Source organism: Sceloporus occidentalis, unplaced genomic scaffold, assembly GCF_023333645.1.
Source record: "Sceloporus occidentalis isolate IW3139 unplaced genomic scaffold, rSceOcc1.0.p SCAF_17, whole genome shotgun sequence".
NCBI classification, from domain to species: domain Eukaryota; kingdom Metazoa; phylum Chordata; class Lepidosauria; order Squamata; family Phrynosomatidae; genus Sceloporus; species Sceloporus occidentalis.
The window spans coordinates 9,535,295-9,549,262 of record NW_028316997.1 but is presented as its reverse complement, the minus strand read 5'-3'; positions in this window follow the sequence as shown (position 1 = coordinate 9,549,262).

Below are 13,968 nucleotides of genomic sequence, written 5' to 3'. Positions count from 1 at the left end.
CATATTTAGAAAAAACGAATTTCTTTTATATTTATTCTGCGTATGTAGAAAAACAACATACTTAGAATAAACATATCTAATTGGCAATATATACATATGCAGTTTCATAGCATTACTTAATTAGATCCAATAATGTGTCAGTGAGGCCAAACCGTGGTTAATACAATGCTGGGCAAAAAAAATTGCCTCGTTCCTGTTTTTTTTTTGTATACTTGTCACACTTAAGTATTTTAGATAGAAAGGATTTTAATATTAGACAAAGATATCCTGACTAAACACAAAGCAAAGTTCTTAAATCATGATTTCATTTATAGGGGAGAAAAGCTATCCAGCCCTACCTGGCCCTATGTGGAAACGTAATTGCCCCCTTAGATATAAAATCAACCAATTAACCAAATTGAATTGATAATTGGATTACATTTCACTAGACACACCCAGGCATGATTACTGTCAGTCCTGTTGAAACTAAAATAAATTAAATAAAACTTGTCTTGCAAAGTAAAGTAGGCTAAAGGTCTCAAAAAGCAGCACATCTAATGAAGTTCAAGAACAGATGACAACAAAGTCATTGACATCTATCGGTCTGGAAAGGGTTACAAAGCCATTGCTAAGGGGAGTGGCCGGCCTACCAAAATTCCTCCAAGAGCGCATCAACGACTCACAAAAGAGCCCAGTAAATCATGTAAATACACAAAAGGCCTCACTCTCATGTAAGGTCAGTGTCCATGATTTCACAATAAGAATGAGGGTAAAAACCCACAGCTGACCAAAAAGAACACAAAGGCTTGTCTCACATTTGCAAAATAAAAAAAAATACTTTTGGGATAATATTCTATAAAGTGATGAGTCAAAAGTGGAACTTTTTAGAAGACATGGATCCCACTACATCTGGTGTAAAGCCAACATAGCATTCCACAACAAGAACATTATACCAACAGTCAGGGCCGGCCCGACAATGGAGCCGAGTGGGCCAACCGCTCCAGGCGGCACTTTTGAAGGAGCGGCACTTTGCCGCCCCAAGCCCTTTTTTTAAAAAAAAAAAAGCGAGAGAGAAAGGGGCGCTGAGTGGTTTTCGCTTACCAAGCTGTCAGTACCCACTCGGCGCCCCTCTGTCTCTCCTCTGCGGCGAGTCTTCCTGTTCGGTCTCGGTGCCGGCTTGTAATGCTGAGTGTCGGAAGATTTCCCGCGCTCAGCATTACAAGCCGGCACCGAGACCGAACAGGGAGACTCGCCGCAGGACTGCTGAAGGGTAAGTACAAGGGGGTGGGGGGGCGGCAGGGACGGAGGGGAGGAAGGGTAGATAAGGGGGGGGGCATTTTAAAATTCGCCCCAGGCAGCATTTTGCCTTGGGCCGGCCCTGCCAACAGTCAAACACGGTGGTGGTAGTGTGATGGTCCTGGCTACCTGTTGTGGACATGGATTGCATCGTCCATTATTAGTGATTCACGTCACAGACGCAATATCTGTATCTCCCTTTGGATAAACCACTCCCCTAACTGTGGCATACATTACAATACCAATTAGTTCTATTGTTTAAGAAGTGCCTTACCTCTACCACCAGGTAGCACTAGAGAGTGAGTGATGTGTACATCTATTGTTTATCTAAGACCATAGATAATGGCTACCTACATGAAAAGCCATGTGGGCTATGCCAGGAACAATGGGATATCAGGAACTCCAGGAAGAAGGAGGAGGAGCAGAGGAGACTGGAAGGACAAGAAGGAAGCAGCATGGCAGAAGCTAAGGGAGCTGTGAAAGTTTGCCAGAGAAAAAGTATGAAATAGAAAGCTGCTCTTCCATCTTGGGCTAGTTAAGTGCCAAGAAGCTAGGACTAGTTAAGTGCCTAGTATTGTAACTAAGAATTAGAAAACAACTACTGAAAGAATCCTTTAAAGTCTTCTATATGATCCTGGTATCTAGAGCCATTTTGGAAACTGAACACCAAAGGAGTGATTTGATATGCTGATACTCTCTGAAGTTAAGTACATATGTTATTACAATGTTATTAGAATATAATTGCTGACTGTCTGTAACTTTGTTATGGTAACCTTTTTTCGATATATTGTTTTTACCGCTAGAGGTATTAATAAAGTATATCATTATACATCATAACATCTGTTGGTATTCGTCTTTACATAATTTAACTGTATTCCTGAATCAAATTTATTGTTGTATTGTTAGATGTGTTTTGTCTAAATTGTGTATTTAAATATTAGCATAATTTTGCATAAAACAGGCCACGACCACAACACTACCCTAGGCACTTGCCACACTTGATGGAATCATGAATTCTGCTCTACCAGAAAACACTGAAGCAGAACATCTGGCCATCAGTTTATGACCTTAAACTCAAGGGCAGCAGGACAATGATTTGAAGCACACACGCAAATTCACTTCTAAATGGTTTAAAAGAAATAAAAATAAGTTTGGAGTGAACTAGTAAAAGTCCTGACTTGAATCTGGTTAAGATGTTCTGGCATTACCCTAAAAAGCAGTTCATGCTTGAAATCCTTCCAATGTGACTGAATTAAAACGAATACGTGAAGAAAAGTTGGCCAAATTTCCTCCACGGTGATGTAAAAGACTTCCGCAAATGTTTGATTGCAATCATTGCCGTCTTGCCATCAAGGATTGCACAACCAGTTATTAGGTTTAGGGTTTTAATTAACTCTTTTCTTTCAATAAATGAATTCATCATTTAAAAGCTGCATTTTGTGTTTACTTACTTTGTCTTTTTCTTATATTAAAATTGGTTTTATGATCTGAAAAATTTTAATGTGAAAAATAAGCAATAACATAAGAAATTGGCAAGGGCCAAATACTTTTTCACAGCACTGTATGTATGATCTATATCACACACAGAAAACTCATCTTACCTATTATATGCAGTGTGAGCTGCTTACTCTACTAGTGTAGGGTATTGTAATTCCACATTACCCCACTGAGCGCCTGCCTCACGACATTGCATAAAAACTATGTATTTATTAGGTGCGCAGAAGCTAAAAACCTAGATACAGGAAGCAATTCCTGGTCACCATAACACCTGCATTTGTGGATATCTATGTTATCGTCATTGAGTTATTTACCTTTGGGACTGCCCTAAGGCTGACCTAGCATTCCAGCACATGCAGCATCAGGATATGACTTTATATCACAGCGTGTCCTGCCTTAAAGACGTATAGACTTCATAGTATAAATAGGCTGGTTGAGGAGATAAAACATCTCCCTTGAAAACTGGCACATTGCAAAGTGTTAGACCCTTGGACTTGCCATTCTAGGCAAGGATTCATCACTATTTTATTTGACCAGCTCCTCCTTGTGTTTACATTGAAAATTAACATTTTACTTTTTGACCATATTCACTAACATAACATACTATTATGCCTTTTTGTAAAATGAATAAATGGTAATGTGATCAGAAGGAAGAGAGCAAATATAAGAAATATTTATGATATTATTGCAAGTATTAAAATAAACCCTACAGTGTTTTCCTATCATTTCGAGATTATTATTTATAGTATTTATTCATATTATTTATATTTTCAAAATACAAATTTCCTGTTCAATAGTGTATATTTTAATTATGATAGAGTATTTATCTTGGCCTGAATATCTTATTAAATACAATTGTTAATGGAGACAGGTGTTACCATGAATGTGTAGAAAACAAGATCTGTGATCTTTTAAAACCCTAACCCAAACCCTATCCAAATCTTTAATAATCAAATAAACAAGAACTGGAAGGGAATCAGCTTCATGCTACTAAGAAGTTATTTGTTAAATCCTGCCAAATCTGAAGATAATACCAGTGTAAAAGTTTAATTAAAATGAGCCCACTTATGCTCAAGATCAAGACATCAGAATGAACACGTCCTTTGTTCAACAATATTAAAGGGGAGAAACGAGTTGATATGATATTCAATTGGTTTAAAGCTATAAAGTTACAGGATCAGATTCGATTAAAGCTTGGTTTCTTTGTACTTGAGTTTAATAACAGCGGTCTGAGCACTCGCATCCAATCTACTTCATATCATTAGGATTTTTGTGAGTATTTTTCATGTATTACATTTTAGTCATTTTAGTTGGTTTACCTGGATCTGCCATGGAAGTTATGTTCACACTAAATAGTACCGCATAACATGGTCTATATGTTGTGTTTTTAAAAACAATAATAATACAGAGTTCATCAACTTCAGGACATTTTTGTAATAGGTCTTTTATCTAATAGGTAATTATCTCATGTTGTTAGAACATGCCACTTAACTAACAAATACATGGCCTCCCCCTTCCAGGAATATATTTTTCTTATAGTTTACTAGACTTCTGCCTTTTTTTTAACTCCTCCTTAAATCAGGAAAGCAAATAGGTATGTGTTGTTTATTCAGCTTTTGGTTAAAGAATATTATTACGATTTTTTTAAAAGTGCATTTCAGTTAGGCGATGAAAAGGATAATCTTTACCATTGTTGCATAAAAGTTTTTTACTACATAATTTATTTTTTTAATGAGTACATCCTTATGTTCTAAAAATACTTTTGTTAAACTGTATTTATCTTTGGAGCAGCAATTGCACAATTTATAAACTTAATTATATTTATGATCAACCCATTGGAGGGCTGGCAAGGGGCACACGGGTTAAGCAATTACCCCTGAGCTGCTCTGATTTTAGGTGTCTAGGCCACTACTTGTATCTTGTTCATATGTTTACATCTGTAGTGGTCCTTTCTGGGATCACATTTTGAGTTTTTTATGCAATTGCTTTGTGTGTTGGACAAGACTGGATCCTGCATGTAGAGCATTCATTTGGGGGGCTTTATTACTGGGCCACTTGGCTGGGGTTAGTCTTCCCCTGGCTGAATCAAACTATATGAGGAGTAATGTTTCTAGATTGTGGTTACAAACTATTCAGCTGCACAATGCTAAATTAAAACAAAACTGCAGGGTACAATGTAACCAAATATTTGTATATTACAAGGTTTCAGTTGTTGGTATACAGCTGCATGGTATACTCAAAATACCAGCACAACATGCAATATAGTATCATAAATGGTAGCTTTGCAACAAAATTTACAGAGGATTATTCATATAAACAATATTATCAGCAATCACTTGTTTAATTAGTTAGTGTGTGTCAAGTTGTGTCTTTAGAAACCATGTTTCCTTAAACTCTTAATCTTTAATTATTAATTCAAAGGAACAATCCAGCTTTATTTTTATGGGTTTTTTTGGATGATAAAATCGAGATCAATGTACATTACGTTCAATATAATCATAAGCTGACTGATCTGGTATGTAAACAATTCTGCAACAAACTGACTAACTATACAGGACTTCATTTATCTGCTTGCCTTCAGTAATGAAAACCAAGGAGCATGCAGTGCTAAGCCTTTTGCATTTGTTCAGTAGAACTCACATTTTAGTGTACAGGATCTGAGCTCCAATTTAAATCAATAGGAACAGTAGCAGCCAATCACATGGTTGCTATCTGAAAACTGATGTTTGGTTAGTATATAAGCAACTGGCTGCTGTTTTTATAGGTGTACTGCTGAGTATGTGTACTGCTGAGCAATACCAATGCTTCCTGGTTTCAGTAGAGGAAGCCAGGGGAAAACTTAAATGAGACAGATTTCATATTGTAAGATCGATGAGGGAACTGGGGTCTGCCAGCACCCGAGCTGTACTGCAATGCCCTTCTTTACTCTGATAAATCAATTTTTATTCTTGTTTCTAATATCTACTATCAACCTACTCCCGGTACCCTGCTTACTACTGCTGCTGCCATATCATCCTCCTTACCCTGATGGATCAATTAATTAAACTGGTCCTTTTTTTGGAGAAAAGTCCCATAACATGCTCCTAGAGTTTATTCAACAGCTGAACGTACATTACATCCAAGGTAGACATGCGGCTGGATGTGTGTATCCATTGGTGCAGTGCTGCTGTTGCTAGTGGCCCTGTAGTGCGAAACCAAGTGTGAAATGCTTCCTTAACCTTGCGATGGTTCTGCTGTACATAAAAGGCAAGTCCAGAGAGTGTCAGGGACCTCACCTTACCTGTTACTTAAAAAAAGGGATTCTCCAAGTCCTGCCCTTATAAATACAAGTACAAAATATTATATAGAGTCCCTCTTAAGTAAGTTTACATTCACCTGTGCTAAAATGATCACTAAAGTGGAGACCAGATTTCACATGAACTGTCAGTTTATAGATACCAACTAAGAGAAACCTTTATCAGTGGCATCTGCTCTCATTGTTTATAGAAACTTGCAAAATATGGTGGCATTGTCTTAAGGATACTAGGAAACCTAAACAACCATTATTATTGTGTTTAGCCTTTTTCTTGGTAATGAAAAGTATCACATGTCAGGATTTAGACCAAGTTGATATTACAGTAAAAGGCAGAAAAAGGCTTTGTTTTCAAAGCCTTGCTATTCATGATTCGTATTGGGTTTTCTTAATAGGAAAGTAAACACTTATTTAATTTTTCATAATAAGATTTATTTATTTTTTGGATGAATCAAATTTTTACGTTTTTCACATGTCTACCATCCCAGGGAACATCTGGTAGCCATAACACAAGTTTCTCTCAAGAAAAATGTGCTTATCCTGGGGAAGTAAGGTGATATTAGCTGCCAGCGAGTAAGGGTGAAATGTTTTAATAGTATCTCTGGCCCCAGTGCCTTTTTTTTAATTGCTTGATTGCCAGGGTCACTTCCTTACTCAGCTTCAAAGTCTGCTGCCTGACTAGAGCTAAGCTTTCTACGGAAATGCCTTTCCATAATTTTCATAATTAGTTTGTGCACTTGTTATTTTGCTTAGTCACATTCAAACTTATTTTTCTTGACCACAAACTACCATATAGCGATATTTGCATCAGTGGAGTAACTACAGGGGTCACAGTGGCCCTGAGACCCAATTTTTCTGTCTCCTTGTACTGGTTCAAACTAACTTAAACCTGCAGGGGGAGACAGGAACGTATTGGGATCCTGTTATGTCAGGTGACCGAGGTGGAACCAAGACTGCCCACACAGTGTCTACCAGGCAGGTATTTCAAGGCAGATAGAGGTTTCCAATATTTTGTCCAAATATTGCCAACCATCCTGATTTTACTAGGACAGTGCTGAAATACAGAGGCAAATCTTGTACTTACCCCTGTGTTGCCAGAAAATGAAAGGCCAGTGACACACATAGCATTAATCTTGAAGTCATGTCTGACGAGGATGAGATGTCCTTCAGAGTTAAGCAGATCACTTTTGCACTCATGAGTGTATGTTAATGCATTCCCTTAACATTTTGGGTGACCAAATCATGACACCTGTGTCTGGGAGGGGTGGCTATAGGCAATAAGTGGGGCCAAATGCATGAGTAGGCAAGATCAGGTCCCAAAAATGGGTAGGCATGGAGGGTATTACCCGCCCCTCATATGAAGAGCCACCTTGAGTAGCTTAGCTGCTGAGATTCGTGGGGTGACCACATGGGAGCTTCAATGGATGTCTGTGCTGCAACAATGTTTAGGGATGTTAGAGGATCTCCCCAATTGACCCATGATCTCCACTACCCACAGAAGCCGAGACACTTGGGAGGTAGGCTAATGGGTATATCTGACAGGTATCCTTAGTAATAACGCCATAATAATGTTTTACCTCTCTTTTTATGCATAGATGTATATTTTATGTTTATCATTATTATTTATTTACATATTTAGCTTACTGCCATGTCAACTGCAGAATAACACTTTTATGTATTTATTTTCTTTGGAATAACTTGTACATGCACTTTTGAATATTTATATCTCTTTGTTACTTTTTCCATAGCATTTATGCTATGATTATTTTTTAATCAGGAAGCTGTAGCTGTGCAGATTAGAAGGTGGGGGCAGATTAGAGAGATTTTGATTCTGATGAATCACACTGTGCCAATAGAGTTAAAAGTTCATTATATAGTAAAACTCATCAAATGAGTGCTGGAGTATTCTTTGATGTTTTTTCTTAATGATATATGGACATCTAGCACACGCAGCAAATATGACTCAGTGTTGGCCTTCAAATTTTCACTGTCCTTCTCCCAAGTGAGGTAGGTACTAAACCTATTTTTATATTGGGGCATTTGATCTAGGACAGGTCTTGGTCTAAGAAATTATACTGTCTTAGACTGAGTAAAATTGATTATATTGTGTTGGTACATTTAGGAACTTGACTTGACTGCTTATTGATACCCCGGCTCTATAGATGAAGGTACAGTTTAGTGTTCCTGGCTCTACTATAGATGAATGCATATTAAAGTAGCTTCTGAGTAAAAACAGACCCACGTTGTCACAATCACGGTGAATGCGCAGTCACTGCTGTAGCTGGCCACTCCATGACCAGAGTGGTCAGCCCACAGCGGATTCCCCCTACACTTCTGCTCATATGATCACTTCTACAATCAGATGAATGGATACAGTTAAACAACAAAGGCAGGTCTTATAGACAGTGCTTTTGTCTTTGATTCTCTCCTTCTCAATGGAGAGCTGATGAGAGACAGAAAACGGTAAGAAAAAGTGATTCCCAGTGTCCCAAAGTTTAATTAAAAAAAAAAGTTTACATTTTTTTTTAACCTGTGGGTTGTTTTTTATATGTACTTTTTAATTTCTAGTAGGTAGTTAATGTGGCAGCAGTTAGCTAGTAATTAATTAGGTAGATAAGGTTAGGGATATAGTTTGGTTTCGATAAGATTTAAACGAAAAGTGAAAGGAAAAAAAAATAAAACCCCTCAAAAATGAGAAAACAAAATAAAATAAAATTATATAGGAATATAGGGTAGTTTTTAAATCAGGGCAAGTTAACAAGTATTTTATTGTATTCCTCCAAAATAATGTCTTACACAAATATGGATTGAATAAAAAGCTCTCCTTGTCCCCCACAATTTGTGTGGGTATGCAAAATAAGAAACAGGGAAATAATGGTTGAAGAAAGGACATAGCAAAAAACACAAAAATTGCTATGGTCACATACAACAAAAAACTCTGGTCCTTAGTGTGCAATTGAAAGCAAAATTTAAAAGAATAATGCACTTCTAGAAGTTTTATGCAGTTCCTGCATAAATGGCTGAACACCATAGGAAATAGGAGAGTTGTTGTTGTTTCTGCTGCTTCAATTCACTGTGAAGGGCCAACACAGGGAAGTAGCTGTAGCTGCATGATATACCATTTTGGCGGAAGTTCCAACTAGTTTATGTCCGAAGAGATGCAGACCAAGACAGATGATTGAAGGTAGCAAATTGAAGATAGAAGAAAGAAGGGAAAAAGATAAAGTATAGAAGATGAAGATGTGGAAGTGGTAGACAGAAGTGCAAGTGGTAGTCAGAGTTATAAAAACATTAAGAAAGCTTGAGAGAGAGAGAGAGAGAGTGAACAAGAATTAGTGTGAGAGAGTGAGTCAATGTGAGTAAATTTGGCCCAACATATTTCAGACAAAAAGTCAGAGCTTTTATGTGTTGGAAGACATAAATACATAACACATTATGAGAAATAAATTGATTATATATTCAATTATCATAACTATTTCAGCATAATTCCAGAGAAAATATTTGGAATGTTGTTTATCTTTGCCCTTCTTTTTATGATGATTTGATTAGGGACAGTTTAGGAATCTGGCTAATTTTCTAGACTCTTTCTTTTAGCCCTCTGTTTTCAGTATTTTCTTTTTGATTGTGGGATAAGAACTTGATTTGATTTAAACCTCCCTCTTAAACAAGGAGTTAATCTTTACCTGGTGCATAGGAACTAATTTAAGACCAAAACATCTTAAGGATGGTGAGCTTTGCAATAATGTGATTTCTTTGTCTGTACCAATCAATATTGCTTCCGCAATTCTGTTTCCCAACCGTCTCTGGGTGCAGCGGATTTAAATCTTAGAACACAGACAAACCAACATAAATATTACAAAAGCAGATGAACAATTAATAAACTGCCTAATGTATATTATTTTCTCTGTGTAGTGGTGATTAACATACTTAGTGTGGTTACATTGTGAGGTTATATTGCCCCGCACTGGTAATTACCTTTAATAGGATTTTTTAAGCCATATTGCAGGTATGTCTTTAGGTCTTAAATCACTGTGGACAAGCTTGTTTCTCTGATTAGAGAAAGCCTTATAAGCCATGCTTGGCACGTGGGAAAAATATATTTTAGTCAATTTGGATTCCTGTTTCAAAAGGTACCAATGCTTATTTGATATACTTTTCATCTTACCAGACATAGGAGTATATAGAGGTATATCTGCAAATAAATTGCTAATATTTTACTTTACGCTTAAATATCCGATCTGATTCTTTGTTTAGCATTAGTTAGTATTGTGGTGCGGTAACCCCTCTGTTAGAAAAAAAAGTGTGCCAACAGGCTGTCAGTTGATCTATAACTAGCCTAGCACACTGCAAAAAAATTGTCTGATCCCTGCTGTTATGCCACAGTCACCTTCACTCCTGCAAATAAACTCAATGAAATTGACAAACACAAATGCACTAATAAATCACAAATAAGAAAAAATACCCTGCACATGTACCACCCCCCTCTGGACAGTGAGGGCAGATAGTGTGGCCATACAATGTGTCATCTAACAGTCCCACATTGCTGGCAGTTGCTGCATTTCTATTTGGAAGGAGTTGCAGCTTATAACTGGCTAAAAAATGTAAAACCACCACTTATAATTTCAACTGTAGTGAAATGATCGGAAGATAGAGGGAGCTAGGTAATCAAAATGTAGTAATGTATACAGGTATACGTATAGATTTATATAGATTTAAGTGAAAAGGGTAGAGAAATAAGTCCATGTATATAGGTATACGTATAGATTTATATAGTTTTAAGTGAAAAAGGTAGAGAAATAAGTCCAATGAGAAAAGCATAGACATGTTGTGTTATTCAAAGGTTCTGAACTGAAACAACTGAGAACATTGTGTATAGACCTTAGACAAGATATTTCCTTTACAAGAACATACTTAAGGTATAATGTACAAACTATGCCTTGGAACTATTTCCTGAAGCTGGAAAATCACAGGCAAGCAAAAGTTTCTCCACATTAGTATTCGTCCTGTGTCCATGCAAGCAGGCATAGATAAATGCCAGCTTCACCCAGTTCCATACATGTCATGCTCTGTTAATATACATATTATATATGTTGTACTTATTTCTCATGTAAAAACCTATAGATCCTATACAGCGGTGACATAAATACTAACTGTAAATATTTTTTTGCTAACAGATGCTTATAGCTATCAACTCCACCTTTGCAGAACTAAACTGTATGTCTTGGCACCTGCAAATGACACCGATAAACAAAAAATAAATAGAGCACGACAATGGAATAATAATTATTGAGCTTTCCCCTCAGTGAGATCTTTCTTCTGTGCACCAGGATATGATGTTGTGTACTAGCAAACATGGCTGATGTGGTCACCCTATAGACATCATGTTGGCTCTATGTAGAACTGTAAGCAAACACACACACACACAAAGGCTTAACAAGGTCACTTTGGACCAGGTAATTTCTTAAATTGGGTAACCGTTTATACCTATATATTCTTGGTTTGGCAGGTAAGACTGATTCCTGTTTGAGTATATGCCAATGCTTAGCAATTTATTATACATTTTTCTGGAAATGGAAGAATAAACATTGGGATATCAGCATTATTGAACACCTCCCCGGGAGACCCCCTCTGAATAAACCTGTCACCTCAATTCTTAAGCTCCCTTTCACTCACCACAGAACCTGTACTTAAATTTTGAATGTGAATTATGTGGCTTTTTTGGTATGTTTTCTAACATAGTTGGAGGATGGCAAGAATTGTAAAGTGTAAAAGAGAGTTAAGTGGGATAGCTTTCTGATATAGTCATGTAGCCAATGTGTTCTCATGTCTAAACTGTCATTTACATATTTGCAAAAGAATATCACATCATCTATGCTACCCAACAATCAGAGAAAAAATTAAGCGCTGGGAGTATAGATCACCGAAGTGTCAAAAGTGCATCATCCATGGCAATTCAGCTAGCCTGGATATAAAACATATTTGAAATTGTTAGACAAAGTTAATAACAACAGTTAACTGAGGCATTCCTTTGAGGTAAATGTGTCATCACTTCAAATTTTAGTAGTAAACTGGATAGCCCTGACCCGATTTAGCAGTCGGGGCGGCATGTGGTTGTGGGGATAGAGGGGTCATGGGAAGGTGAGGTAGAACAGGTTAGGCATGAGGTACATAATAATAATATAAAAAAAAATAGAAAGAAACTTCTAGGTGCGCTTGCGCCGCTTAACTTTGCCACCTTTTTTGCCCACCTTGTGTGCGAGGGTATCTTGTGCTGCGCTCACGAGTGCCTCATGCTGCGCAAAGGGTGGGAATTTGCCCTATAAATAGCACCTGTTGAGGTAGGGTTTTTCTTACCTGCAACGAACTGCAAGCTGTCTGCACTGACCTCCATTAAGCGTCTGGTGAGCAGCAGCATAGCGAGAGAACCAAGAGTGGAAGCATGGATGAGCTGCTTCTCAGGCAACCAGACTCCCACCCATAATTTTTTTTTTCTAAATGTTTTATTGTTGTGGCTTTTATTGGGTTAAGGTTGCCCTTTTTATAAAAAGAAAAAGAAAAGGGTGAACTGGTGGTGTATTTGACTGTCTTGGCTTTAGGGCGGATGGTCTTAAAGTGGTTAAGTATGGTTGCACTCTGGGGCTTGGGCCAAGAGTGCTTTTATGGTTACAAAGTTTCAGTTAATGTATGCAATCTGTTAATGATACATTGTAAGCTAAATAAAAGACCACGGCCTGTTTATCCAATATGAAGTTGTTGGTATCTTTATTTATTATTCAAAGGTATCGAATGTTTATGTTTTAATCTGGTGGATTTGTGTTGGTACATATCCCTTACAATCACATGTACTATGGGGACATTAATATAAAGAGATTCAATGTCCATGGTCCACAGGAAGATGAGCTGACTAATATCAATTTTTTTCAGTTAGAAAAAATATCTTGAGCATGTTTACTGTCTCTTGGAGGTTTTGTAACAAATGGGGCCAGTGACATGTCTAAATAAGAACAGACTACAGTTTGGCTCATTAATAGATCCTATACTGGACACTTTATGTCACCTGGAGGAGGAGAATTTCCGTGTGAATTTTTGGGACCCTGTGAAAGACTGGAATGGTTGGGGTAATAACCCCTTAATTACTGAAAAACACATGCAGTTAAACCTATTGTCTTGAGCCCCACCTCCAACAAAGAATGAAGTTCAGCTTGTATGAAAAGTGGGGTCAGCTTCCAAAGGACTAAAAAATATTACCTTCTAGCTGTCTTTGACATTTAGAAATATGTGTATGTCTGTCTAACAATTCCAAGGCTTGTCTGGACAACAAATGATGGAATAATTTCTAAATCTATTCAATGCCATCTTTTATTTTCTTGGAAGGTTATCACCTTTCATCACAGAAGTAGGACCCCTGAATAATGTATCCAGATCTCTGGACACTATACCTTCAAATACTTGCACTGGGGGACTAACTAACTTAATTACCTAAGTAAAAAAGAAACTAAAGCCAAACCCCATATACAAACATTATCTGTGTTTTGCAAAGAGGCCTTCATGTATATTTAAGAGACCATCACAAGGTTTGGATGATACAGAGTCCATCAAATGGGAGGGAATTTTGGATAAATGTAGCATGGATCTCAAGTTAATGATAACTGAGCACACAAGGGAAACTAACCCCCATTCAGCAAGAATTGCAACCTTTGGAAGAAAAGAGTTGTTTAAAGTCTTAACACATTGTGTTATTATAGGAATACCGTATAAAAGGATTGGTATTTAATTGTGTAAATGATGTTGATGGGTGTTTTATATTTACCAAAACAGTAAAACTGTACAGTTTTTGATCTTTTTCCTATGTTCATTAAGAGTGAAAGTAGATGTTTGGTGTGACTTGCTATTTTGTGCCAACA